General features: G+C 40.9%; 1 protein-coding gene across 4 annotated transcripts in view; it reads left to right on the forward strand.

The window, feature by feature from the left end:
- Frmd6 (FERM domain containing 6) overlaps positions 1-27,584 on the forward strand; it is a 188,264-nt gene that overhangs the window by 22,204 nt on the left and 138,476 nt on the right. For all 4 annotated transcript variants that reach the window (XM_010632568.3, XM_010632564.3, XM_010632567.3 and 1 more), the window contains exon 2: positions 14,409-14,469. The gene's annotated coding sequence lies outside the window, so the exon portion shown is untranslated. The remainder of the gene's footprint in view (positions 1-14,408; positions 14,470-27,584) is intronic.

Consider the following 27,584-nt stretch of genomic DNA (forward strand, 5'->3'; position numbering starts at 1 on the left):
CCCCTTTCTTTTTTTTTTTTTTTTTTTTTTTTTTTTTTTTTTTGAGATAGGGGCTTGCTAAGTAGTTTGAGCTGGTCTTGAACTCACTATGTAGCCCAGGCTGGCCTTGAACTTGCAGCAGTCCTCCTGCCTCAGCCTCCCAAATGCTGAGATTATAGGCTTGTGCCATCACACCCAGCAACACTCCCTAAAGTGAGTGCTGTGTGTAGTGACTTCTTTCCAAAGACTACAGTACAGAAAGGAGGGAAAAAGTAAATATACAGTGGAGCTCAACCAGGTGACCAAGGTCAACATCAACAGTAAGTCGAGTTGAGCCTGTGTATTCCAGTTACACCCTGATGGAGACAGTGGGGATCTGGGATCTTTCCAAGGCCCACGATCTCAGTGTCATCATGAGAGATTCTCAGACCACTCGGGATAAAGGGGCTTTTTGCACTGACTAACAAGGTCATTAAAAGCAAGGCTGAGAACTTCCTGCAGCCAAGATGATTTTAAGGAGACTGTAAGAGCTAAATGTAATGCGGTATCCTGTGTGGGATCCTGAGGGGAGGAAAAGACCTTAGATAAAACTCAGGGGAATTTGAGTAAAGCATGGACTTTAAGTTAGTAATAATGTGTTGGTATTGGTTCATTGATTCTAATAAATATATCATAGTAATATGAGATGTTAGTAGTGGGAGTAAACAGAAACGGAAGACAGGGGAATTGTGTACTATTTTTATAATTTGCCTGTTGAGATAAAAGGCTTCTAGAAAAATAGAGTTTATTTAAAACATGGGCACCCTGGGGTGAACTAGGAAAGACAAACTGCCCACATACTGTGAACCCTTCTTCCCAGGAGAAAGTTCTCTGGTAGCTCTGTTGGTTAAGGAGCAGTGACTCAAGAATTTAGGCATAATTTTACCTAAGGGCCACCAGATGGCTGTCATCTGGAAAAGCCAGTTCCCTGAGCTGTCTAGCTGAATGCATGATCTTCAAATGCATGTTGGTGAATATTTAACCCCCAAGGAAGAATGCTTCTGACTTTTTCTATTTAAATAATGAGAAATATTTGACAGTTTCAAGGGATGGCAGTTAATGTACAAACACAAATATATGTATCTCAGTTGGGGATTTAGCTCAGTGGTTCCGCCACCTGCCTTGCAAGCACAAGGACCTGAGCTCGATTTGTGCCAAAATTTAACCAAATGTTATGCTCTATTGTTCACTCAACAAATACATAATGATTCCCTGCTATGCACCAGAAAATAGTTAAACCATATACATTTGATATTCACAACTGGGCTATGTAGGAATTGCCTTCTTGGGAAAAAAAAAAGACAACCGACTAATAATAGTGGTACATTTTTAAAAAATAAACTAATACTGACTGCCAAAATTTAACCAAATGTTATGCTCTATTGTTCACTCAACAAATACATAATGATTCCCTGCTATGCACCAGAAAATAGTTAAACCATATACATTTGATATTCACAACTGGGCTATGTAGGAATTGCCTTCTTGGGAAAAAAAAAAGACAACCGACTAATAATAGTGGTACATTTTTAAAAAATAAACTAATACTGACATTGCTGTTAACTTAATTACATGTTGAATTCAGTTCACTTCCTCTGTAAGGTCCAAAACTGTTTGGGTGATTTATTCAAAGGTTGGAATAAGAGAAAGGCAAAGGCATTTATAACTACCTCCTACGTCTGATGTAGTCATTTGTACATACCTCAGCTACTCATAAGTTCCTGCAAAGCCAGAGCTAAATATTGTTTACCTTCCTATCTTCCATGTAAATACAAAGGAGCCTCGCTCAGTGCTTTTGATGCAGGAATTAAGCACAGCAGGATCAGCTGCTTCTGTGGTCAAACAGGAAGTTTGCCTGGAGACCCCTGTGTACCTAGAATGCACCATCTTGATTACATGTCTTCCTCACAAATGCCAGTGGTAAAATTCAGAAAGCTTTTGTTCACTCATTCTAACAGATCTCTATGTTTGAATGCACTCTATTACTTTTCCATATCAATCGCTGAATAACTAGAAGGTATTTCTTTTGCTTAACAAGCGTCAAAGCATTTCCTAGAACCAGTTTACTTTGCAGAATTTTGTATTGCGAATAGGTTGAGAGCCTTAACAATCAGTGCAAACCTGCAGCTCTGAGATCGACTCTGGTGAAATTTGCTTAATTATTTGATGAGACCAAACGAGAGGTTCAGTCAATTTTGTCTTTCTCAACAACCCTTATTTCTAATCCCATTATACATTTAGATCAAGCCCTTGGGTATGCGGGAGAGCTAGGTGTAGAGGAGTATTAGACAAATCTGTTTCAAAGGAGGTTTAGTCCATAATTATACCCAAATTTCCCAGTTTGTAGCCCAAATAAGGATTTATATATCTAATTGGAAAAAAGTACTATAATGACTTACTTATCATTGGAAAGTAAGGTCACCACCTCATTCTGTCCTAGTTCCATCCTTTGTCTCCTTTTCTACTTCCTCCATCAAAATCACGTAGCTTGGCTGAAATAGTCATACAAGCAGCTTCCAGATGCAGATCTTAATCACTGCCCTTTATTTAAACTCCAGATTCCCACATTTCTAGACTCCAGATTGGAGTTATTTTATGAGTACAGTGTCTGAAATTGTGTAAGATCATTTTGTCTACCTGGAAACAGTTTCTGCCCAGTCTCTTAACTGTCCTAGATAAATGAAGTTGGTATATAAGAGCAAGTTGCTAAGCATGGCAGTGACAAGAAGCTCTTCACTGGGTTTTTGGTGCCAACTCTGTACTTCTAGAGAGCGTACCAGCTCTCATTCAGAGAAGAAAGATCTGTAAATGTAAACTCAGTGGGAACCGAGTATTTATTTCCTCCATCTCTTCCTTTTAAAGGTCATGAGTTTTGCATTTCGAAAGACTTCAAGCATATTTTTTAAAGTGTGGTCTTTGGACCAACCGCATCAGAAACACTTGGATTATTTGTTAACATGCAGACTGCTGGGCCCTAACCCTGGCCAATCCAAGCTGGATCCTCTGGTTGTGAGGATGTCTTCTAGGAATTTGCTTTTTTTTAAAAAAAAAAAAAAATGCTTCCGTGCTGATTGAGTCTCAGGCATCCTAGGGTTCATACCCCTGGGAGATTAGGTCTCCTCTGGTGTTCCTCCTGGTTCTCCTCCACCAACCTCCCTCAGCTTTCTCTTACCTTTGGCCTTTTTGTTTTCTGTTTCACACATTTGCTTTTCTTGAGTTTTCTGTTCTCCAGGTCCTCTGAATTCTGAACCTTCACGTACTTCCCACTGAACATGCTCTGTCCCTTTTACCTATCTTTCTCTTGTCAGGAATATCATAGCCACTTTGTTTCTGCAAATCTGCTTCCTGCAATCTCTGTAGCCATTTTTCTGAGGCCATGAGACAAGCATGGGTTACACAAAGCAATGAAAACACTTTTCCTGGAAGTTTTTAAGAAGTGAATGTAAACACATTCATGTTCAGAGACATAAATTCAGTGACCTATAAACCATTTCTAGATGCACCTAAAATCTTTACATTGTGAATAGTAACTGTATTAATTTTCTGTCCTTCCCCTTTTATGACATTTCTTTTAGCCTTTCATCTTTACATTTTGAAGCTATTCTTTTTCACTACCACTACCACTGATTTCTTTATAATCATTTTGCATCTCCCCTAATGGTGGCTACTAGCAATCTGCAGTACATTTATTGACATGAAACAAATATGTGTTGGATTACATTTTTCGTCCATGTTTTCTATATCACAATCTAGGTGAAAGGCAAGAGGCTCCTTATTACAATGAACATCTCCCAATTCAAAACTAAGTGAAATTTACTCTTAAAATAATAGCTCCTATGTATTTGCATTATAAATTATACTTTGAATGAAGTGGCAATAGTAAAAAAAAAATGTGGGCAGGCAGTGTGCATGTCAGAAGAAGCATGAGAGATACTTAGTGTCAGTGCCAAGTGGGAAGGTGATCGCTCTTGACTTCCTACTCATACTTCTGTGCACTGATCTGGTTTGGTTTTTGGTGTGTGTGTGTGTGTGTGTGTGTGCGTGCGTGTGTGTTTGTGTGTGTGTGCTCTGGCAACCAAAGGCCTCCCAAAGGCCCCTTCTAGATCCTACCTTGATCTGCCCTCCACGAATCTCTCTAAATTCCAAAATTATCCTTGGCATTCCTCATGATCCTCTTGCTTTCAGGAAATAATTTGATATTTGCATTTTTAAAGTAAACCTTATTGGGATTATTGTATGGAATGAAGCATTTCATCTTAAAAGTATTATCCATACTGAGGGCAAATATTCTGTCCTCGGACATTTAGATCAATCTTCCCCTAAACCATGACATTTCCAAGTGGAATGGAAACTTGCTAACTCATAGTTCTGTGAGGAGGATTCACAGCAGCTGCCTCTCAAGGAAGAGTCAGAAGGACTCTGATGAATTGAGCCACCCCTCGCTACAGGGGAGAGAAATTGTGATTCCCTTATATAAATGACAATGTTTGTTTCTCAGACCATCAGTATAGTCTCTCTTGTGGCCTCTGTCCATAACCCTGTTATAAATAAAGTGCTTTTCACCATTGAGAAATAGAATGTGGAACTAAACAGAAGCAGATAATTCCATTTGAAGGTCCCTTCAGCATTGTAAAGGGCTGCCTTTGTGTTAGTGCCTGCTGCAGCTTGGAACTAGGTATGTGTTATAAACCACCAGTGCTTAGATTGCAGAGGGAAAAGTATCTTCTGTAGACCACAAAGTCTGAAGCTGTGAAGCATGCATTTAAGTAAGGGAGCTGCGGACAAAGAACAGGAGACTTGTAAGCAAAGATTATATTGAACTTGACAATAGGCTGGGGTGACAATGTATTTCTTCCACCTGATGTTGACCTGATGAGCTTCAGAAAAATAGTCTTGAATTAAGGGTCTCTCACTTTCCAGCAGAGGAGGTTTTTGTGTTAATGGATATGCAAAATTTATTCAGTGAAAATAATTGTCAAGGGCATTTGAATGATGTATATGATCTTTTCAGTCTATTTTAATTTTTCATTGAGTCATTGAGAAGAAGAAAAGGAAGAAATCAGCATAGATCCAGTTTTAATATATTTAGTTTATTTTTCCTAGAAAATCTGCTTGCTAGAAAGAGCCTTGTGTTAAACCACTTTATAAAACTACATTTCCAAAACTTCCAATTCAGTTATCTTTGAAATTTGGCCACAATCAATGATTACCATCCCAGCCTTCATCTACCTTCCAGGGCCTGAGTCTGGCATCACTCCCTTCTCCAACTTCAAGACCGGTCGAGAAATAACAACTTGAGGAAGCCTAGATTACTAAGAAGCAAATACCCATCTCTTACCTTCCCATCTCCATTCTGCATATACACGACTCCGCGGGCTCCCCGATCCCCAAATGAGTATCTTAGCGCCTTAATCAGAGCGGAAGTGTTAGCCAGAGATTGCCTGCATCTAGGGGCTAACAGGAGAGATCAAGAACTTAGATTTAGACCTGACCTAGGATCTGTCCATCATCAGGTAGCTGACCGACAGTAGTGTTGCTCAGGCCACAGGGCACCCGGGCATCTTCATGTTGGCCCGGGTGCATACATTTCAGTTTTATGAAAATCCTGTTCCCGAATCGCTCCGAATGAGCAGGAGCAAGAAGTTGAGCATGCAAGGTGACTGCAGAATTCATCTAGATGAAGCTTTTTCATTTTACTTTTTCTCAGAGAGCATCCCTATCTTCATATACTCCCTCTCTCCAGCCTGAGCACAATTTCTGTGCAGTGGCTAAATCATAATGGATCAGGAAAGTATATTCACAAGATCTGAGTCAGTGCAGGCCTTCCTCCAGCATAAGATGTTATTACCTGAATTGAATTGAAACATGGTGGTTAAGGAACACAGTTTGTATTGTAGGGATTATGATTTATTGTAGCTACTATTGCTGCATAACAAAGCACCCTCAAAACTTAGTGGCACGAAACAACCAGTTATTATACTCTTGGATAGTAAGAGTGAGTCAGGACTTTGGGCAGAACACAGTGAGGAGCGCTTGCCTCTTTCCACAACACCTGTCCCTTTCGCTGGGAAGTCTTGATGACTGAGCTGGGGGCTGAACTGAGCTGGGGGCTTCTTTTTGACATGTTGGGCAGTGGGTGAACCTGGTGGTGTTTGCAACTAAAGCACTAAGAAGTGACACCTTCAAAGAGGCAGCCTCAGACTCAGCCAGACTCCTCCACAAGGGCCAGACTCTCCCAGAGTGAGTGTCACAAAAGAACTGGGAAGAAGTGTCATGGTCTCTTCTGACCTAGCTCCACACATTGTCACTTTTTTGTTTTGTTTTGTTTTAATTAATTTTATTGGTAGCATTTAAATATACATAATGATCACATTCATCAAAGGGAGTTTGTACCTGTACATGATACAGCTTGATTCTTCCTTTTTTCCCATTCCCTTTTCCTTCCCTTCAACCTCCCCTCCCCCTTGCTTACAGAAGCATTGTTTCCATCTTTTCCTTTCATCAATTTTTTTCCTTCCCCCTTCCCCCTTCAGTTTCTGTTTCCTTTTGAACAGTTTCCTCCTACTTCACAATATCTAGAGTGTCATTTCTACTGTGTCGCCCAGCCTGGTCCGGGAGTTCTGCATTGGAGCGCCACCTGTAGCTGGCCCACCCTGCTGGCTTTCTTCTGGGACCTCAACCTGCGCCTTTGTTCTCCCTGACCCCAGGGGGTGAGTGGGGATGAGAGGGTGAATGACAAAGAGATACCAGCTCAGTTTAATGTGGAGGCAGGCAGGGGGCTCTTGCCTCTTAGTAGCCCTGGTTTAGCTCTTCTTACCTTTATTCACCCAAATAGGGGTACAGTCAATCAAAGTAATGTAAGATTCATCTGGTTTTCAATATCATTACTAGTATTCTCTGGTAAACAACTTAACCTCAGCTGTCTTTAAGTTTTCCCTAGTAGCTGCAATACGCAGTCACCCTTGAGCGCAGCCTTTTTCTTTGTGCTCAGAGACAGCCAATTAGGCCTTAATTCTCCTCTGGTCTCCCATGTTACAGTATTAGAAAGATTGCTTACAAGCTCAGACTTAAGGGAGGAGTCAAAGATCTCAACTCTCAGTGTGTCAAGAATTTTTATGTATGCCTTAAATACGCTTAAAATTTTCCTCATTCCTATAAGGCATAACTACTAAGAGCCAGATCCATCATAGAAAAAGCTATTGTGGTGGAAATACATTGACTGAATGTGTATTTCAGTAACAACAGATGGTAAAGAAGACCTGACCAAGTGTATTAGGAGATCTATGATAATGCTCATGAGTGTTTCAAGTCCTTAATATAATCAAGCATGGAAAAGTACGGGGTTGTTCATTGTTATTAAAGTTTTGCAACTAACCATATATTTAGAAATGGTTTTATTTACAGGATTCTTGTAAGATATATAACTGCAGTTGCAAGGCATAAGTTTTGCAGATCTTAACCAATTTTGAAGCATTTTATTAAGGATAGCAACCGTTTTATAACCAATTTTTAAACTTTTTATTGTGGAAGTGTTCTTGGGACTGCAGCTATATACTGATTTCCTTTATGATAGCTGTACTGACTGTACTGTTACTTGCTCAGTGTTACTTCCCACGCCACTGAGAGGCCCTAATTCTTCTACAAACCTCACTTGGCCATGTTCAAGTTTAGCACCCATTTTATTGAGTCCCTACGTTGTACTCAGGTTTGTCCTCACTTTTTAACATTTGAATTCCCAAACAGAGACAGCCTTCTGATTAGGGTGAGGCATCAGAAAATGCATCCATCCGGGTATCTTTGATCTTTGTGGCACTGCATGATCTCTCTTGCTTTCTTCTTTGCAAGAATGGATTTGGGCAGAAACACATACAGCCTAGTTTTAGACAACATCTCTTTTTTTATGGTTTTTAAATGATGAGATGAAAATGAGCTTGTCTCTTTGAAAAGATAGGAGGTAAAAATGGAAAAGTAAAAAATGGAGAAGCCCAGACTCAGGGAGATTAAGCTGCTTCCATTTGAGCTTGGAGGGCTGAGGTTCCAGAGAAAGCAGCCCAAGGATAACTTGTCAGAGGAGAATAGGGACAACAGGAGCTCAGAATAATGGGTGAGTTAAAGGATATAATTAGCAACCAATGGGGTCAAGGGCCCTGTCTGAAAGGCCCCAGGGTAACAACCTTCTTCCAAGCACAAGCAAAGGCAAATGTTTAAATAAGCAGTTCACTGATAGTCAAAAAGTGATTTCATCTGCATGTAGAAGCTTTCATTTGCCAAGATCATGTGCGGCGTTGCTTACACAAAAAGAACACATACGATATTTTCCTAATTAAGAATATGTGTGTGCGTGTGTGTGTTCCGTATGCATGTACTTTTGAAGAGCGTTAAAAACCCAGAGGAATTCTCTTTCATGGGAAGAATAATTACAGTACTGCCCATGTCATTTCCCATGGTGTCCTACCCAGTGTGGGTTCATTTCCATCTGTGCAGCCTATAAAACTCCAGCGGAAGTGCTCACTTTTGCAGCGCACACACTTGAAGTCTCCAGGAAAAGCTTTTGGAACCCAGAAGTCATTGTTCACTCAAAACCCAGACCTCTTTTTGGCAGCATGGATGGCACTGCCTCGAGTCTCCTCCCTTTGTCCTGTTCAAGCATGGAGGAGGTGGAGACAAGAAGATGAAAGTTCTTGACACTAATGCGGGCAGGACAAATCTGACAACTTTCAGGACAGTGCAAATTGAATGGTCAAATTACAGTATTTTTCCCTGACCGGATGACTTCTTCAGGGGAGCTGTTACACCTGGAAAAACTGCTGTAACTCCTGTGCAGGCAGATAGAGTGAGCTCTGTTTAGTTGAGAGACAGAAGACGCTACCTGGTACCTGCTGGGCTCAGGTAGCAGGAAGTCATGGAAGGAGGTAAGGCTTCTTCTTCTGGGCTTCCTGCCCTAAGGCAATTCAGGTTTGTTTTTTAAATATTTAAAAAGAAATAACACCTCTCACTTTCAGTGTTCAGGAATGGCCAGGTGTTTTGCTGGTGGTGATAGTGGTGGTCCTCCTTTTGTTGGAACAAATCAACAACAACCAGAGGGTGTCCTGGCAGGGTGAGACTCAGGCTTCTCAATGCAGGGAGAAAAACAAGCCTCAGGGAAGTGCAGCTGCTCCCAAAGCAGCCTGTTTGGAAGTCATGCATGGGCTCATTGTGCTGTCATGTTGAATGTGATTCCTTTTTTGTCTGGTATCACACTCTCTTTTGTGATAGATGCTTTTTTTTTCAGTGAGCAAAATATTAGCCTATGTTTAGACAATAGCTATGGAAAACCCAGTTTTTCAGTTAATCTGAGTCCCTGCAAGGTTTAGCTCTTGAGTTCTGATTGCTGGTATGAACAAGTAACTATATGTGTCCACTAAACAATGTGCTTATTGACTTCTAGTTGGCTGAACTGACTGATGGTCCAGTTAGGCAGAAAGTTATTCATTTCTAAGTGAGAACAGCTGTTGCTTTAAACAATTACATGTGGATTTTACATAGGATCTGTTTGTATTTATCCTAAATAAATATCTGGATTCTACAGAGATAATGCTCCCCAATACGTTGGACTTTTTAAAAGTGACTTAAAATACAAGACATTTACATTCTACATTATTGTAAACCTTATTATAAATAAATAAATGAAGAGGAAACTTTGTTTAATATACCATGATTAGTTGTCCTAAATTCACATGCCAGAACAGATGGATGTTCATTCTCTCTTAGCCTAGTATTCCTCAAATTGAGAATAAAAGGGTTAAGAAACCAACTTAGTAAGTCTTGACCAATAGTTTAAAAAAGAGAAAAAGAGTCGAATGGAATCGCACAGCATAAAATAGAAAATTTCAGAATGTATTTTGTCAAGGTTAGCAGCGTGGCAAGTAGTTTTAATTTCGGTCTTGTGTGTATACACATAGAAGTGTTGGTCTTGGTCACAAAATGAAATTTATGTCTTGCTGAATTTCACTGTAAAAAAGTACAAAAGCCCTCGGCTTTTGATTCTGACAGCCTCCAGGATTTGCCCAGCTGACTTCCTCATCAAGCATCCTGTGTGAGAGTTCAGTGATTTCAGCACAAAGCCGTAGCCAAACAGGTATCCTTCATCCACTCCTTCTCCACCAAACCCCATGAAGTAGAACTAGAGAAAAAAACGACCAACGTTGGTTTTCCAAAATACACTACTTCTGCATAATCAAAAATACATCCATGAAAACACTACTTTATACTTTTGTAATGATTTTGATTAAAGATGTTAGGCATATATATATTAATATACCTGATACTGCTTTATGAAAATGGCTCATTTTCTGATGGGAAAAGCTGTGAAAGCATAATATGGTTTTAAAGTCCGTACCTACTCTAGAACAAGTCTTCAATGATATCTTTCGTGGCACATGGCTTCCCAACCCATCCTCAGTTTTCACCGTGTGTGTTTATATTTGTTTATATTTGGCAGAGGTATGTACACCAAAATGTTAACTGCATTAAATTTGTGGGTAGTGGGAATTTGGATGATTTGTCTTTTTCATGTATTATAATTATTCTACAATAAATATCCATTTACTGTTGGAAAAGAAACAGTAAAAGTAAAGATCCAGAGGGCCCGGTTGTGTAGTACCACCAGTAACTCCCTAAGGTCTCACAGGGGCTGGCTTCTGCTTCAGGTAATAAGCTGAGAGATACAGTCCCACCTGCCTCTTCCACCTCTGATTCCTATTCCGTAAAAATGCTCTCTCCTCTCACTCCTCACTTCTACAATACTATTTCACAATAGAACCTCCACCTGTGCTTTGTTAAAATAGGGTAAACTTTGAGAATTAAAAAAAAAAGGGAAAAGAAAAAGCATAGAATTTTCTTTGTAGAAATGGTGAGCAACTCAAGTGTTTCTCCCGTAGTATTTTCTGTAATTTTCCACTTAAAGAGGTATTACAAGTTGGCTTTCTTTCTCTTCTCATGCTTCTGAAGAAAGAGGGCAAAATCTCTTACTGTAAATTAGCCAGAGGAAATTGAGAATGCAGGCTTTGGGGGTTAATAGAGTATTTAATAACCAGGGGTGATGGGATATTTAATAACCAGACAGCCATGGGATTCCACCACTGGACTGCAGGGACAGTTGGAAGGGAAGCTGGCCGTGACAGAGCAGAGCAGTCCCACTGGAGACTGCAAGTGACCACACTGCATGGAGATACCCAAAGTGAAGCAGCAGCAGAACAACTCCTAAGCCTAAAAAATCCCTGGGCTCCTCTTATTTCCTACTGGGTACCTCCATCTGAGAACATGACATGTTCCACCTTTAGGGTACCCAGATATAATTTAACGTGACTTCCTCATGAGAGAAACAGAAAACGAAAGGGTTCATGTATCTGCCCAAGTTCAGAGACAGTTAGTAGAAGGGCCAAAACAAAATACTTGGCCAAAGAAATGCATATATTTGAAGCCGGGTGTGGTGGCACAAGCCTGTAATCTCAGCACTCAGGAGGCTGAGACAGGAGGATCACTGCGCGTTTGAGGCCAGCCTGGGCTACATAGTGAATTCAAGGCTAGCTTGAACTACATAGCAAGACCCTGTCTAAAAAAAACAAAACAAAACAAAACAAAAGTGCATATATTTGAGAAGGCATGAACGAGTCAGTGATTATTCCAACACTAGCATGAAGACCAATTCCCGATCTAACACCTACTACTAGCACTACTCTGATCATTTGCGTGATCAGATCAGGAAATGGGGAACTGATTATCCACATTAAATTTTCATGCCAACGTTCCTCTATTTATTGTATGCACAATGACACTTTTCAGGTAGCTCTGACTATATTTCAAATATACATGAACTACGCTGTTTAAAACTCTTCATAAAATAGAAAATTTCCTGGAAAAAAAAAGAATTTTCAACCTCAATCTCTATTTATTTTATTGGTCCACATTTTTCTACATAAAATTTGCTTCAGTTGAGTCTTTGTAAATTAAGTGATCTGGAAGAATTGGAGCCCAGTCCTTTCGGTAGAGCAGGAACCATGCCACAGTAGAGTGTACGTCTGAAGTCACAATCCCCAATGCACTTGTAGACTTTACTTTTGTTTGTTTGTTCATTTAGCAGTCCTGGGGATTGAACCCAGAACCTGTGTGTGCTGGGCAAGTGCTCTACCACTGATCTATACCCCCAGCCCTCCCAGTACATTTTTAGAACCTAAAGCGAAACTGTGTTGTCCTTAATGGTTTCCTCTCTGGACTGAGAGCAGTGTTTTATAAAGAATCCTGTGTATACGTTGTTTTGCCTTCCAAAAGGGGCTGAGAGAGCAAGACCACATGTGTTGACTGAATTGGTCAGAGTACTTGCCACAGCCCGCCTGGCCAGAGGCTCTGTGAAAGTACAGCGGCGATGGAAAACACCGATGCTTGCAGGCCAGACAGTGGCTACTGATGAGCAAAGCAGGTTTGGTGGGAGTGCTATGGGTGTGGAGACAGGGCAGGCAGTGCCCCATCTGATGGGCATATACTGCTCAGCTCCAGCTCAGGGCTGCCATGCAGAAATGTAGGCCAGGTTTTGGCAGATTGTCTAATTTGTAAGGCAAAGTATAAATCTAGACCTTTTAAAGTAAAATCTTCAGATGCATTAATGTTCATAACTAATTCAGATTTGTTTAAAAATATTTCAAGTAAAAGTCAAACAAGAGGGTTCTTTAGCCTACTGGTTATGGTATGAGACTTCTAGGCCCCCTACAGTGATATTTAGTGAGTGATATCAGATTGTATAAACTAAAATATTTATTTTTCAAAATAAAACACAAAGACCACCCATCTTTTTGTGCTCAGTTAATGCCTGTCTCTATCCTTCATTGTATTGTTTCTTATTTCACGTTTGCAGGTCTTGTATTCATAATTCATTGTAAGCACTTCTAGGGCAAAACTCATATCTAATGTTTCTTTTATAGCAACCTCAAAGCTCAATAAAGTTTTGCAATTGGTATTTTTTTTCCAACAAAAGGAAAGAAAATAGCCTTTGCTGAATGACAAATGCATAGTAATACGTGGAGCCAGTTTAGTATCTGGAAGTTCCTGAATTTCTAGCCTAGGCAAGCTAACAAGTTAAAGTTGACGGGCACCTTACCCTAATGAGCTGATGAACACTGGTTTGCCATACAACTTCCAGAAGAAAGCACTTGGCAAAATAGCTATGAGTTCATCACATTTTCTAGAATAAGAATATTATAGGCCATATTTAGTCCCATGAAGGGGATGGGCCCTTTCCAAGCCTTGACTATGAAGGAGAAATCTGAACCAACTCTTATCTGCAGGAAGCCTTCCATTAAGTTATTTATAAAATGGAAAGTCCAGTTAAAGAAGATCAAGCCATGTTTCACATTCACATGAAGCTAGAACTCTTAGAGTGCTTTGGAGGGGCAGAGAATGAGGTGTAGTCCAGAAACAAGTATGGCGGCAGGAGAAGTAAAGCAAATACTGAAGCTCCAGAAAGGAAAGGCCATGATCTTTATCCCTACATAAAAATGAAGATGGAGAAGCCAAGACATGGCAAACACCACCAGTAAAGTTATCTGTGCACTGCCAAGAGCAGGCTACAGAGCCACAACAGTGAGGCACATGTTCCAAGCTGCCCAACAAAGCGTTACGGAGTGGGGCCAAGCGTTTGGTTTGAGCTGTCCAGCACCTCTTGCAAGTGAAAAAGAAGAATGGAAACTGATCCCTGTGGAACCCTAAATCCATTGAGCTTGATGTGATGGGGACCCAGAGGCTGAGATGAGGGGACTTGTTCTGGTACGAGTTCTGGCTGACCAAGAAAAATGTACTCCCTTCCTTTCCTGGAAATTTTGATGAATTACCCGGAAAGTGCTCCAACTGAAGATGTGCTGTTTCTATTCTTTCCATCACAAACATATGTGCTTCTCAGTCACCTCTTTACATTGCTCATAGTTTACCTATATTTTTAATAATCTAAAAAGAAATAAATCATCCAAAAAGCAGGATACATCATTGTACTAGGGAGCAAAAAAAAAAAAAAAAAAGTTAGTGCCTTGATTACTAAAATTAGTAGTATAACAGGCAAATAATACTTGGGCCAAAATACATATTTACTAGACCTGTTTGAAATATTTAGTTGTAACTGATGTTATTGTCACTTTCTATTCAATAGAATTTATTGTTAAATCATGAAATTTGTTTTTTTGCCAGCTACTGTATTGATCTAACTGCATTTTTTCATCTACAAACTGGTTTCAGTTGCTAATAAAGCGATACAAAAAATGTGACTTGTCATAATGATGTTTATTTGGTCCAAGAGTTAATGTCATTACAATGATAGAGAAATTTGTATTTCCTTTTTTGACTGTCTCTTATCTTTTTCTCAACAGTTTTTACATCCATTTTTCTCTTCATGAAACTACTCTGGGTGGAAACATCAAATTTCATCAGGTAAGAGATATTAAATATGAACCTATAAACTTTTGTTTTATGAAAAAGAAACTCAAGTCGAGAAAATCTGAAAATGGTGTCTACCTTGGAAAGAGATACCTAGAATGTAAACCAAGGAAGGTTAAATAAGATCTCCAACCATATATATAACTTAGGTGACATTTCGAAGACATGGTTTTGAAAGTGTGGGTCCCAAGCCAGCAAAACCTGCACCATCTGAGAAGTTGTTAGGGAGGCAATGCCTCAGGCTGTCCATTGTGTCTTAGTAAAGCTTCCAGATGATTCTGATGCACACACAACTTTGAGAACCACTTATAGATTGACTTCATGACCAAAGAAATGGGAAATGTCTCCTTTCAATTGTCTCCTTTCACTTGGGTGGTTTTGCTGTTCCTTTTTCATTTTATTTCTCCATTGCCTTTTCTTCCTACTGGTTCATCCATTCCTCATCTAGTAAGCTAAACTCTGCTTCACAAAATCATACTTCCTTACTTCATTCCAAACATATTGTCTTTATGACAACTTAAATGTTAGATAATATGGACTCCACCAAAACGAGGATTACAATAAAAATGTAAAACTAATGAGTGGATTTAAATCCCTTCTTAGCTTTGTGAAAGAAAATAGTGACAGAGTACACATCTATAAAAGAGTGCCCAGTCTTGAAGATGGTTACCTTTTACACTTACTATCCATAGGACAATATCTTTACCAGTGAATTAATATTTTTACATGGGCTGGAAGTATTGAATTTTGTCACTCTGAAGTCATTTGCAAAGAACTGTGCTGTCCTGAAAGTGAATTTGTTCTCTCATAGTACTTACAGTATGTTGGAGTTCCCTGCAATATCCAATGTTCTCAAGTCGAATCCAGCCTAGGTAGCTCCTCAGCTTCTATATCGTTACCTAACTTACTATGACTGGTGTAGCCCCAGGAACACCTGTGAATTAATCTATTCTACTTAAAAATATATACACCCTGCCATTCTGAAATGACTAGATGCTGCCCCATAGTGCCTTTGGTTAAGATGATCCCTCATTTGCAAAGAATTCTTCTCTGTAGCACGCACATTCTTGACCATTGTCTTAAGAAATACTGGAGACTTCGATAAATAGTAGCTTCGATAAATAGTAGCCATACTTAAAGATACTTTCAGAAATAGAACTATCAATTTTTAAATGTCATATCTGAGCTTGACCCATTAAAAACAAGTACGTAGTAAAGATTTCAAGTCTCTCTCCCTTGCGTGATTCACCTACCCACATGCATCCTCCTTACCACGAGAATCAGCATCACTGCCACTACTCTTTTGTTTTCCCTGAAAATGTTTTTGTTATTGCCACCTCCTGTTCTCAACTTCTCTAGCTCCTTGAACTCCCGGTCCTCCAACATGGGACCACATAGAATTAGGGACATGATAAAGTATGGCAAAGCATCCCCTGTAACCCACCCACAGTGCTAGGAGAGCTCAGAATAGCAGCTGTGATTAGCTCCTCAAATGTCAGCTACCCAGGGAGTGCAACCTGAAAGACTCTTGGTGGGCATCAGAGGACTGAGCGTGGGCATCACAAGATTGAAGGACTTGAAGAGCCTTGAAAGGTAACAGCCTCTCAGAGCCTCCCGAGCCTCTCAGAGAATACACTGGAAAGGCACTGTTCCACCGATGGCAAAGTACCCAGTAGATGGCTTTGGTGAGAGGAAGGACACAGAAATGGAGAAAAGGAAATCTTAGAAGAGAGGTATGTAAAACATTAGGATTAAATAAATGTCCAATGAACAAGAGATTTCTGAGTTTGAATTGGTGACATAGAAAAATGAGAAACATCTGAAGTCTGTACTTATTTTGCTGGTTAGAAACACAGTTTTAAAGTCCTTTGTTGAATCATTTACTTGTAAAGACTTATGAAAAACAAATGCCTAAGGTGGTTGAAAAGAGAATGTATTGAATTCAGAATGCCAAGGCCTTTAAAGGAGCTTTCAAAGAGCTTCTACTTTCCATCAACTGAGCTTAATGCTGCCTCCTCAAAGTAGTCTTTTTATTCCATTTTAATACACACTTGGAGTCAAAGGCTTTCAGACCCATTTGTAATTTAACAGTAAATTTTTGGAGAGTGAAGAATGATTTTCTTCAGGTTGTTAAGTTATATTATGTGATTTTTTTTTAGATAGCCAACACTCCCCCTACAAAAACAGAAGCATTTAAGAGAAGGGGATCTATTCAGATATTGGCTCTTACTTTTACTATGGACCTGGCTGGGATATATGGACGAGGTTGTTTCCTGTTGGGGAAAGATTCAGCTGTCCTGGACTGCCCCATGACAGAGTGCTAGACCAGATAGACCAAGGAGACCAGAGAGAGTGGTTCTGAATCACTTAAAGTCCACAAATGGCCAATGATTTAGTATCTTGCCCTTCCTGGGCCCCATAGTGAGCATGCAGTGGAAGGGGTTAGAGGCCAGTGAGGTACATCGGCATTGGAATTCTGATGAGACCCCTAAGTTATTTGATGCCAGTGTCATGCTGGGCCTTTTAGTACTCTTAGACAAAAATGAAATGGGGGAGTAGAGAGGAAGAAAGAAAGGGAAAGAAGGACAGAGGGCAAGACTTGAGATGCCATAGATATTCCAGGAAATTTCTCCTCTCTCATCAATTTGCTACTCTTCTCTAGTACTTTGAAAGAAAGTAAACACTGTCAAAAGCCAGATCTCAGGGAAGACAGGAAAATGAGATTAACACAAGCTGTATTTATGAAATTCTGCTGGTATGCTGAATTTCCATGATGCCGCTGTAGAGCTGGCCTCACACTGCTCTTTTTGTATGCAAGTTATGACAATAAAGAGAGACCTTGTGTCTAATATTTTTGCCCAAATTATCATATTAAACGGACTGAACACCTTTACCTTAATGCAGGGAGAGGGTAGAAGAGATAAACACTTGGCAACCCCGTGTACTTCTAATAGAAGGTCAGGATTTCCATGTGTGCGGCAGACCACAGACCTCATTGTCTCTCACCAAGTAACTTGGCCCTAAAATGACATTTAAAGACAGTTTAGGGGAAAAAAAGAAGTCAAGGTTGCTTTCTCTAAGACAATCCCAGAATCCCGCCATAATTACTTATTATTAAATCATCATTCTCTTCAACCTAGGTTTAGTTTCCTGGCTAGAGCATCTCTTAGGGCTAAGAGTGTCTATAGAGCCACTGGCCATCATGTGACTTAATACTTTATTCATGCAAAAGCCCTTTGATTAAACTTCAAGGGAGGCCTTGGTGTGCTGGCCCTGCTCACTGATCCTGTCCTTGGGGTTTTGAAAATGTCAGTCTCTCTTACCCCAGCCCTCCTCTTTTCAGACTTTATAGTGCACCTGTGCCTGCATCGTTCAGCTGTCCCCAGTTGTCTTCTGGGTTTGTTGGACTCACTGTAGTCCTGAGATACAATTTAAACATATTACTTTGCATAATAAGATCAGCTTGGCATTTTTTATCACACTGTGGGGTGGAGCTAGACAGACAAGGCCATCAGTCACTCAGATTGGCTACTAGGAACAGTTTGACTAATGCTCTTTGATCCCTGAGAATGCCTTAAATTTGAATTTAAAGATTCGATTTGTTGTTTAATTTTAAAAGATGGGTTAAATTTTATCTTTAGGATCCAGATGGTTGGAGAGAGTGCTTGCTTAAGCAGCACATATACTAAAAAGATTTCAGAGAAAGGACTGAAGGCAGATGAGCTGTTCTACCTTGTGCATTTAACATGAAACGACTTTGAAAATGACAGGCTGTGAATATAAAGACAGCTTTGTCTGCGCTCCCTGAGCTGCAGGGCTTTGATTCTTGCATCAGCACAGGGGCCCACCTGGCTCTGACTGCCTCCTGCAGATGTTCCTGGACTGAGGGGCTGAAATTTCCCTTCCAGGGCCTCCCTGGGCGAGGACCCTGAGAAAACTCACAAGAGCAGGCAGGCTTCCTTGGTGGACTCTCCATATGCCTATCAAACTGTTTTCATTATCATGAGATTTTTCAGAACTTTGAGCCTTCTGGTCACAAAATGTTTTCTTTGTGAAATGCTTGGAGATTATTTTTCCTCTTCATCACAATGGCAAGAATACAGAGCTTTCTCATGATTTCTTAATGGGATTCAGCTGCCCAAACTGCGGTACCTTCCACTGTACTTTAGAATTCAGTATATCTTTTGCCTAATTTTTCAGGTACAGATGCCTAGAACTCTCCCTCTCTCCCTCTCTCTTCCTTTCTTCTGCTCCTCTCTTCTTTCAACCAGCAGGAGCTCATGGAAATGAGCTGCATCTTTACAGTCATGGGCCTATCCATGGGGCAAATGCTACCTTCTTTCAGGCAGTGTCTGGTATTGTCTTATATTCCTTGAGAAAGTAGACATCCACTGGGACCCCTGTCAGCAACCCAGTGCTACTCCTGAGCCAGCTGGAATGGCCATGTGCCAGAAAGGTTCCCGTCCCACTGGAACCCATGGTACTCAGCAGGAGGAGAGTAGCCTAAGACAAAGGGGAGGCAGGACAGCCAAGAGTCAGAGTGGACCTGGCACCCAAGACCCACAGGAATGGTCCACAGAAGAGAATCTAGATCAGGACACACAGAGCCTTCAGGAAGCAGAGGCCAAGACACAGGGCAGTGGGAAACAAGTTATGTGCCAGCATCAAAGAAGGTATTGCAATCATTTTCTGTTTCTGTGTTTCCCTATGGTCTGTTGATGCTCAGTTATGTAGGAACCGGGCCTGGGATGGGAAGAACAGGGACATGTGACCTCATGTGTGTATATCTTAGATTTCCCAAGAGATTATAGCAACACAAAGAAGAGCTCTTTAAAAGCTCACCTGTGAACATTAAATATAATTTGCTGACGTAGCTCCTGCTAACCAAAAACTCTATCTTTCATCTCAAGCAAACCTGCTTCATTTCTTCCTTTGAAGCAAAATGCTTTTTTAAAATTTTATCCTATAAAAATTTAAAACACGACCCTCTTCAATGACCAAACATCTCTCTGGCCCTCTATCCTAGACCTAACTAACCTTGTGGGCTTCATCTTTTCTTTGGACTTCAGTTTGCTGTCCCTTGGTTTAGTCCTTTAATGTCTTCATTTCCACCATGCAGCACATTGTATGGAAATTGTCCAAGACTCCGGTCCTCGTCCCCACTCCATCTTCCATGGCCCCTTCCTGCCCGAAGCCTCTCCTGTCTACCCCTCTTGAGCTGCTGTAAGAATCAGAGAGACTGTTGTGGATGGGGCCAGGGGAAGACTGCACATGTGAAAGTGTTAGACAAATGGGAGGCATTGTTGTTGCAAAATATGGATCTTTGGCTTGAAGTGAGGCAGCGGGGCTGAGCCTCGTCATTCATTCTTTTGGCTGTGTGACCTCTGGTGAAATATTAGTAATTGCTGCTGAGCATTGGTTTCAGCACATTCTTTGTTTCTCCTGTGGCATTCATGAGGCAGTTACATATGTAATGAACTGATCCTTCTCAGAAAGAATGGAGGGGGAAGACATGTAGCGAATGCTTACTACTTCGATGAGACATCTGATAAAACTCGTTTTAGCTACTCCAGTCCAGGAAAGAACAATAACAAAAATATTATCAAACCCATGGCACGAATAACCAATAGCTTAGCATTCTGGTTCTTCTCATTTGAAATTTTGTATTTGTCGGCTATCGTCATGATGACATCACATTTAATCTGGCTGGACAAGATGGCACACATCTGTAATGCCAGCTACTCAGGAGGTTGAGGCAGGATGACTGCGAGTTCAAGGCCAGCCTGGGCAATTTAAGGAGCCTTTGTCTCAAAATAAAAAATAAAAGGGCTAAGGATGTAGCTCAGCAATAAAACAGTTCTGGGTTCAATCCTCAGTACTGCAAACATAAATAAATAGATTTAACTGAGTTACTACTAGTTCAATTAAACCTAAACATATATTTTTGCATAACAGCTATGTGCCAAGCACTACATTAAATATTGTATATAACCTTGAGTAATTTAGGTTCTCTCTTAAGAAACTCATGAACAAACACTCTCATTTGAAAAATGCCAATGCTATAATTGCCGTGAGGATGATTGCTATTTTTCAAGTGCACAGGACGGAACAATGAGGAGAGCTGAGGAGGAGACACCACATCAGCTGGGCCCTAAAGGGTGAACAGTGATGGGTCAGAAAGTGAGTGCAGAGCAGTGGTTCAGCATGCGGGCTGTGGGGCTGGGCCCCTGCTTTAAATCCTGGCCCTGAGCTTCCTGCCTGCATAACTTAGCTACTTTCTTGAGGTTTTGATGCCCCAGTTTCCTGGTCTGGCAGGATCCTTGCAGGGCCCACCTGTGTGGTTAGCATGAGCAGAATGAGGGAAAGCATCTGAGCAGTCAAGTGGTTCCTACCATGTGATTAATCACTCCATAAATAATAGCCATTATTATTATCATGTTTGGCCCTCCGTAAGTCAATGAGCAGGAGAGAGGTTCCTGACGTTTGAGTCTAAGAGATTTCTAACAGCATCGTGATCAGTGTTGATAACATTAAAGCTACTGTTTCTGTGCCCGGCACTCTGAATTGTAACTTCAATTTAGTTCTTCTCCCACTCTTGAGAATCAAGAACTTTACACTGAAATATCAATAGCAGTCTGTTGGAAACTGGATAAAGAAGATGTGGTTTTTGTGTAAAATGGTATACTACTCAGCCATAAAGAATGAGAAATTAGTCATTCATAGGAAAATGGACACATATTGAGGATATACTCCTAAGTGAAATATATAAGTCACACATATGTAAATACTGAATAGTTTCTCTGGTGTGAAAAACTATAATAGTACACAAGATCCTAATGGGATAATTAAGAGTGTGAAATAGGAAGAAAAGGGGTAAAGGTGTAGGGAAAGGGGGAAGGGTAGGGGCAAGGAAATAAGGGAAAAGAAAAACTATGAGAAAATGAAAAAATGGAAATAAAGAGTTTGTTAATGGGGAGGGCAGGAGGGGGTGAAGGGAGGGCAGGGACAAGGAAAAAATGAGAACCAAGACCGTCATGTGAAGATACAGGATCCCAGTAATGAATGTAGCTGTATTGTAGACCTAGATTGTACCAATAAACTCAATAAAAAGGATGAAAAAAAAAGATATATCAATAGTACCGTAAAGAATATGAAGCAAGTGAAAAATAAGCAGCACAGAAGGGGAACGAAGCAGAATTACATAGGAAGATACATTTACACTCTAAAGAGGCAAAAATCCTTGTGATTATAAAATGGTGGGTTTAAGCCAAATGAGGTTCCAAACATGGGTTTTTGTTTTCATTTCCATTGCGTCTGTTTGTTCTAGTTTTTAGTTTTTTAGTTTTGTTTCTGTGCGTGTTTGTTGCCTGAGCAGAGTATAACCTTTCCAGGTTGCTCTGGCTCCCCCACTTGGGTCACCCTGACCCTGAAAACATTTGAGTATTGAGCTGGGGACGCATGTACAAGGATCTAGAGCTGGAATGTGTGATCTCTCCTACGTGTGGGAGGACGGATTGGAGCCAGTCACTGTGCTCAGTGCCTTCACACGCATGATCCATGGAACAGCCTGAGCAAGGAATGATTAACCCCAATGTAGAGATAAAAATCTGGGCCAGGGATGTAGCTCAGTGGTGCAACACCGCCTCGCAAACTTGAGGCCCTGAGCTTGATTCCCAGTACAAAAGAACAAGAAAAAAGAAATCCTAGAGATGAAAATCTGAGGGTGAGTCTAGAAAGAAGAGCAAATCTGAGGCACCAAAGCAGGGAAGTACGTGACACCTGCAGGGCTTGGTGGACAAGGGAGGATCCACGCAGGTGTGGGAGGAGTTTGGGCGGAAGAGGTTGAACGACTTTGAGGTGGGGTTAGGAATTTGAGTGTGGCTGGAGGAAGCTAAACATGGCAGGTTTCCTTGTCCTTCCAGCTTCATCAGAAGCCATGCCCAGCACATGCACAGGCTGACACTGGGTTTCCTCGCTCTAAGTAGAGGGAAGTGCCAGTGGGGCCACAGGAGAATCCTCCTCTTTGGAGAATGCCCTGCTCAAGGCACGGGACTGCCTGCAAACAGGGGACTGCAGGCTTCCCCATCAGCACTCCCAGCAGAACTTTCCCAAGATTCTTAATGTCACTTTTAGGAGCTGGCCACTAGTTCCTCTCCCTGGATTCCAACCCTTGACGTCTGGCTAATATTTGTCTTACACACAGAATGCTCTCAGAGTAAAAAACAAATTCTTTAACCTAAAAAATTGTTTTTCGTTCTTTTTATTAGCATATGTTTGCGACATACAATAATTACATTCATCTTGGAGAATTGGTAATGTACCTACCACATCTTAATCCTTTCTACTTCCCTTCCTCCCCTGCCCTCCAGTCTTCCCCACCCTTAGGGCCCCTTCCCTTCTCCACAAAGTCTACTTCCTAGTTTCCTATAATCTGTCTTTTATTTTATTCTTTAAATTATTTATATTTTGGATTTCTCATGTAACAGAATCCATGCAGTATTTAACCTTCTGTGCCTGGCTTATTGCACATAGCACTGCAGTCTCAAGGTGCATCTGTTTTCCTACAGACACTCAGATGTGTCCTTCTGTAATGGCTGAGTAGCACCGCATTGTGTGTATATAACATGTTTTCTTTGATGGACCAATAGGCTGCTTCTGAGATTTAGTTATTGAGAGCAGCTCTGCTATCAACCTGAGTATGCATGTATCACTGTAATATGGTGCCTTTCAGGAAGATACCTAGAAGAGCTATTGCGAGGTCAAGTGGAATTTCTATTTTTAAGTTTTCGAGGAATCTCTGTACTGATTTCCGAGGGGTTGTACCAGTTTGCATTCCCACCAGCAATACAAAATGGTTCCTTTTCCCCCAACAACCTCACCAGCATTTTGTTCAGCATTTCTTTGGCCATTAGAGAAATACAAATCAAAACAACACTGAGATTTTATCTTACTCCACAAAGAATGGCTATCATCAAGAACTCAGAAAACAAATCCCTGAACTTTTGATCCTAAGAAGTTCTTTGTGATATGGCTCCTATTCACCTCTCCACCCTCATCTAATTCACTCCCCAAATGTACGCAGCCATACCCATCTAGTTGTTGTTTGTAACAGCACCAGATTTTCTCCAGAAAGCTTCACCAAACCACTCACCACCACCCCATCTCCATTATGTCTTACGCTGACTTCTAGGGCATAATTTCTGCAAACAATGTGTTACCTTGTCTACATTACAGCAGAAGCTCCATTGATTTCCAGGCATGTACCACATCCCAGTGTATAGTCCACACTCAAATTTGCCAGATGGGTGAAGAAATAACTAAGTGAGAATATCATTGGCTAAATCTATGTCCCTTCCTCCTTGGGGGCCCCTGCTCTTCTACTTGACAGTGTGTTCACTGTAACCATCCACCTGACCCGAGGCCTCCGGGAGCAACTCAGTCATTGATTTCCAGATGCGTCTCCAGATCAAGCAATCCTCCACCCCATGCACTGTGTGACACAAATACATACTCACTGTCACCACCACCACCAACAAAGCTCATCTTTTCTGTCCTTTCTGGAGCTCATCCTTTACCAAAACCCAGAATGACCTGCCAGAGCTCTGCTGGTGTCACCTATGGAATGGATCGGAGACTCACAGGCCTAATTTCCTCCCAAATCCAACAATTACATTTGAATTGGCAAAAGAAACATGGTGGAGAGCCCTAACAGCATCTGATTTCATAGCACTTCCAGGAGTAGTGGAAGAGAGAGAGAGTGTGAGAGAGAGTGTGTGTGTGTGTGTGTGTGTGTGTGTGTGTGTGTGTGTGTGAGAGAGAGAGAGAGAGAGAGAGAGAGAAAGAGAGAGAGGCAGCAGAGGATGGTCTTGCTCCCATGGAATGAGGTCTGTGACTGCCTGCTCGATGCAAAAGGATGGGCCTTGGATGAGCAGGACCAGCAGAAGGGCTCAGGAAGAGCTCTGCCAAGCAGGCCAGACCTGGAAGGCTCATACCAGCAATAATAATTGCTTTAGCAGGAGACATATCAACATCTATGAGCAATCCCTGTTTTCCAATCACTGTGCTGGGCACTTCACATAGATTGCCTCAATTATGTCTTACATAAATCCTATGAAGTCGGAACCTTATTATTCCTGTCTTACAACTAAGGAAGCCGAGGCACAGAGAAGCTAAGTAGCTTGCACAAGCTCACTTCATAAGTGGTGGAGCCAAGATTGGAATGCAAAAACTCTAGCTCAGGACGCCACCACATGTGGAATGATTCAAAGTGGACATCCTTGGATTATTGAGAGGCAGAAGGTAGACGCCTCACGAACGAGCAGCATGATTTGTTTTCACAATATATTCCTTGTAGACGGACGAAGTTAGAAGACTCACGATGTCTTTAGGTATGAGGTGTGGTAAAAATACAGTAAACATTTAACATTTTAAAAATTAGTTATGGTAAAAGACACTGCCATTAATTCCCCTCAGCCACTCCCTCTCGCTTTGAACGCACTCGGCCCATGTTCTTGCCACTTTCTGAAGCAGTTCTGCGAGACCTCTTTTGTGAGTGTCTTTACTTTAGTTGTGCTGTCTCGCCTGTCTTGATGTCCAGAATCAATTCAAAACATTAACCTCTGATGGTCATTTTGACTTTGGCGAAGAGCCAGAAGACACACAGTGTTAGACCCAGTGAACATGGTGGATGAGGACACAGCATGTTTTTGTTTGACAGAAATTGCTGTAAATTTTTGATCAATGCAAGTGGTCATAAAGAAAGGCAAACATTTAAATTTAAACATATGTAACACTAAAAGACATTGCTGATAATTTTTCTCAAAATACCTAAAATACTTTCCTTCACTTTGAGCACAGTTGTCCCTGGATATGTCTTTTTATGGTAATAAGATTTTAAAAAATTTTAAACATTCACTCTATCTTTTGGTCGCCCTGTCTAAAAGGATTTCCCAGTGTGTTGCATTTCTGATATATGTATGAATTTGTAAATGTATTACATTACACATGTAGGGACATCAAAGAAGCACAGGGCTGGCACACATCGTCCTGCACGTAGAAAGTGTTCCCCAGAATCACACAGTGCACACATGCCCAATTTTGTACGCTGGCTCTGAAAAGACAGTCGTTTTTTACACTCATAAATTAATATAGGCACTGGATGCTCCATTCATAGGTATATGTTAGTGGAGTTTGAGCTAGTGTGAGCTTCATAAACCAAACCGTAGGAAAAAAATGTGGAATTGATAAGCAGCCGCGGTACATACCATGAACAGCAGCTGTGATCCTCAGATGTAGCCCCAGGCTCTCCCCGTAGCCTCCTGTTTCCATGCCCTCCCCTCAACCATTCCCATGCCACTTAGCTGGCCACAGCCCCCCACACTTCCCAGACTGGTCACGTGCTTTGCACTTCTTGACTTCTCCTCCACTTTTCTTTACCCAGTTCCCCCTTCTTCAAGACCTACACATCACCCATCATTCATGCCTTCCCTCAACAAACATTTTTGGAACCCCTGAATCAGATGCAAAAGGAACCAAGATGAGTAAGACGTCCTTATCTTCAAGTTATTGGAAGTCTAGGAAGAGAATTAAAGCGAGTCATCTACACGAAATGTTACAATCAGTCTTATGTTTTGCAAGCATTTCCAGTGCATATCTTATCAGTCAAATAACAATTAAAATGCTTAAAGCAAAGCAAATGCATTAGAGAGAAACTTAGACCATATTTTTGAAAGTGACAAATCAGTAAGTTTACATAGAATGTTCATATCTCTTCTGGATTCATTTTGTGAGGAGGCAATAAAATGCTGATTTAAAACTCAGTTGACTTTCTCCAGCTAGTTACCAAATTTGGGATGTCACATTCCACTGGTTTCCCATATTCAGACGACTAAATCATGCTCACAAAAATTACATGAGCGAAAGAGCCTCATCATTCATTCTAGTCCAGAAATGCTTTATTTTTCCCTATCAGCATGTGAGGCTTGAATTGGACAGCAATATACAGTATGAAAATAATTTTCTACCCAGGGACAGAAAGTGGCAAATTATCTGAAGGAAACCACAGCAGGTGAAAGACTTTTGCAAAAAATCTTCTGCTGTGAACATCAAGTTCTGGCTGGCCAGACAGGCTTTGCTCTGACACATAAGGATTTTATCTCAGTAGACTATGAAGTCCCACAGAGCTGGCTCTGTGTCCTGTTCATTTCTCTGCCTAAGCAAAGGGCTCAATAAATATTTGTGAATTTGTTATACATATCTATCAAAGTGGAAGTCATTGTCATTTCCTAATGGCTGGTCTCATCTCCCCTGAGTTCTGAAAAAAGGTGAATTAGGATTTGTTTCTGGTTTTCTGTTTGTTTGTGAATTAACAGTAGAAGAATGGCGTTGCTTTTTGAGATATATTATAATCCATAAGAGACCAAGATGAGATCAGTAACCTTGTCCATCTGGATACCTCAAGTATGGACCCATTGGTGAGAGAATTTAATGAATAAATCTATCCGATAATTGTATCTTCTCATGATAAGTACTCAACAAGATAATTGTACGCCCATAGTTAATATACTATTAATTGGAAGTTTTGCTGAACTTACACCACTCATTCTATAGCTCCAGATAACTCCTTTGCAAAAGCTGCACTAAGTCCTTGGGACACTACAAGCACTCCCATAACCCCCTCCTGCTTGTCTGGATCCCTTGTGAGATCAACTTGCTGATAGGAACAGGTTTCCAAATCCATTCATGGCCTGGAACACACAATATAAAGGTCATCATACCGTCTGTGGAATGTACTAATTGATGTCACTACTCTCTCCCTCCCCAAGTTGGCATTGGTTTATAATTTGGCTTGGTGTTGAGAAATTCAACCAAACTGTAGAAAATTTTCCATCCAGAGCAATTCCTAGGGGAGCTTGGTTGCTTTACAGGAAATTTGGATTGCTCAGCACTCATGAAATGTGCTTTCTGTGTGTGAATGAGAAGGTTCAAGGCAAAATATGTGCATTCCATCTTGGCTGTATTTGCAAATCGTAGTAAAAATGAGTTAATAGATAAGTTGATGATATAAGGAAATTTTATTATTGTATGCCATATACATATATGCATATATA

This window comes from Fukomys damarensis, unplaced genomic scaffold (assembly GCF_012274545.1).
Source record: "Fukomys damarensis isolate Sample0158 unplaced genomic scaffold, DMR_v1.0_HiC HiC_scaffold_17, whole genome shotgun sequence".
Taxonomy (NCBI): domain Eukaryota; kingdom Metazoa; phylum Chordata; class Mammalia; order Rodentia; family Bathyergidae; genus Fukomys; species Fukomys damarensis.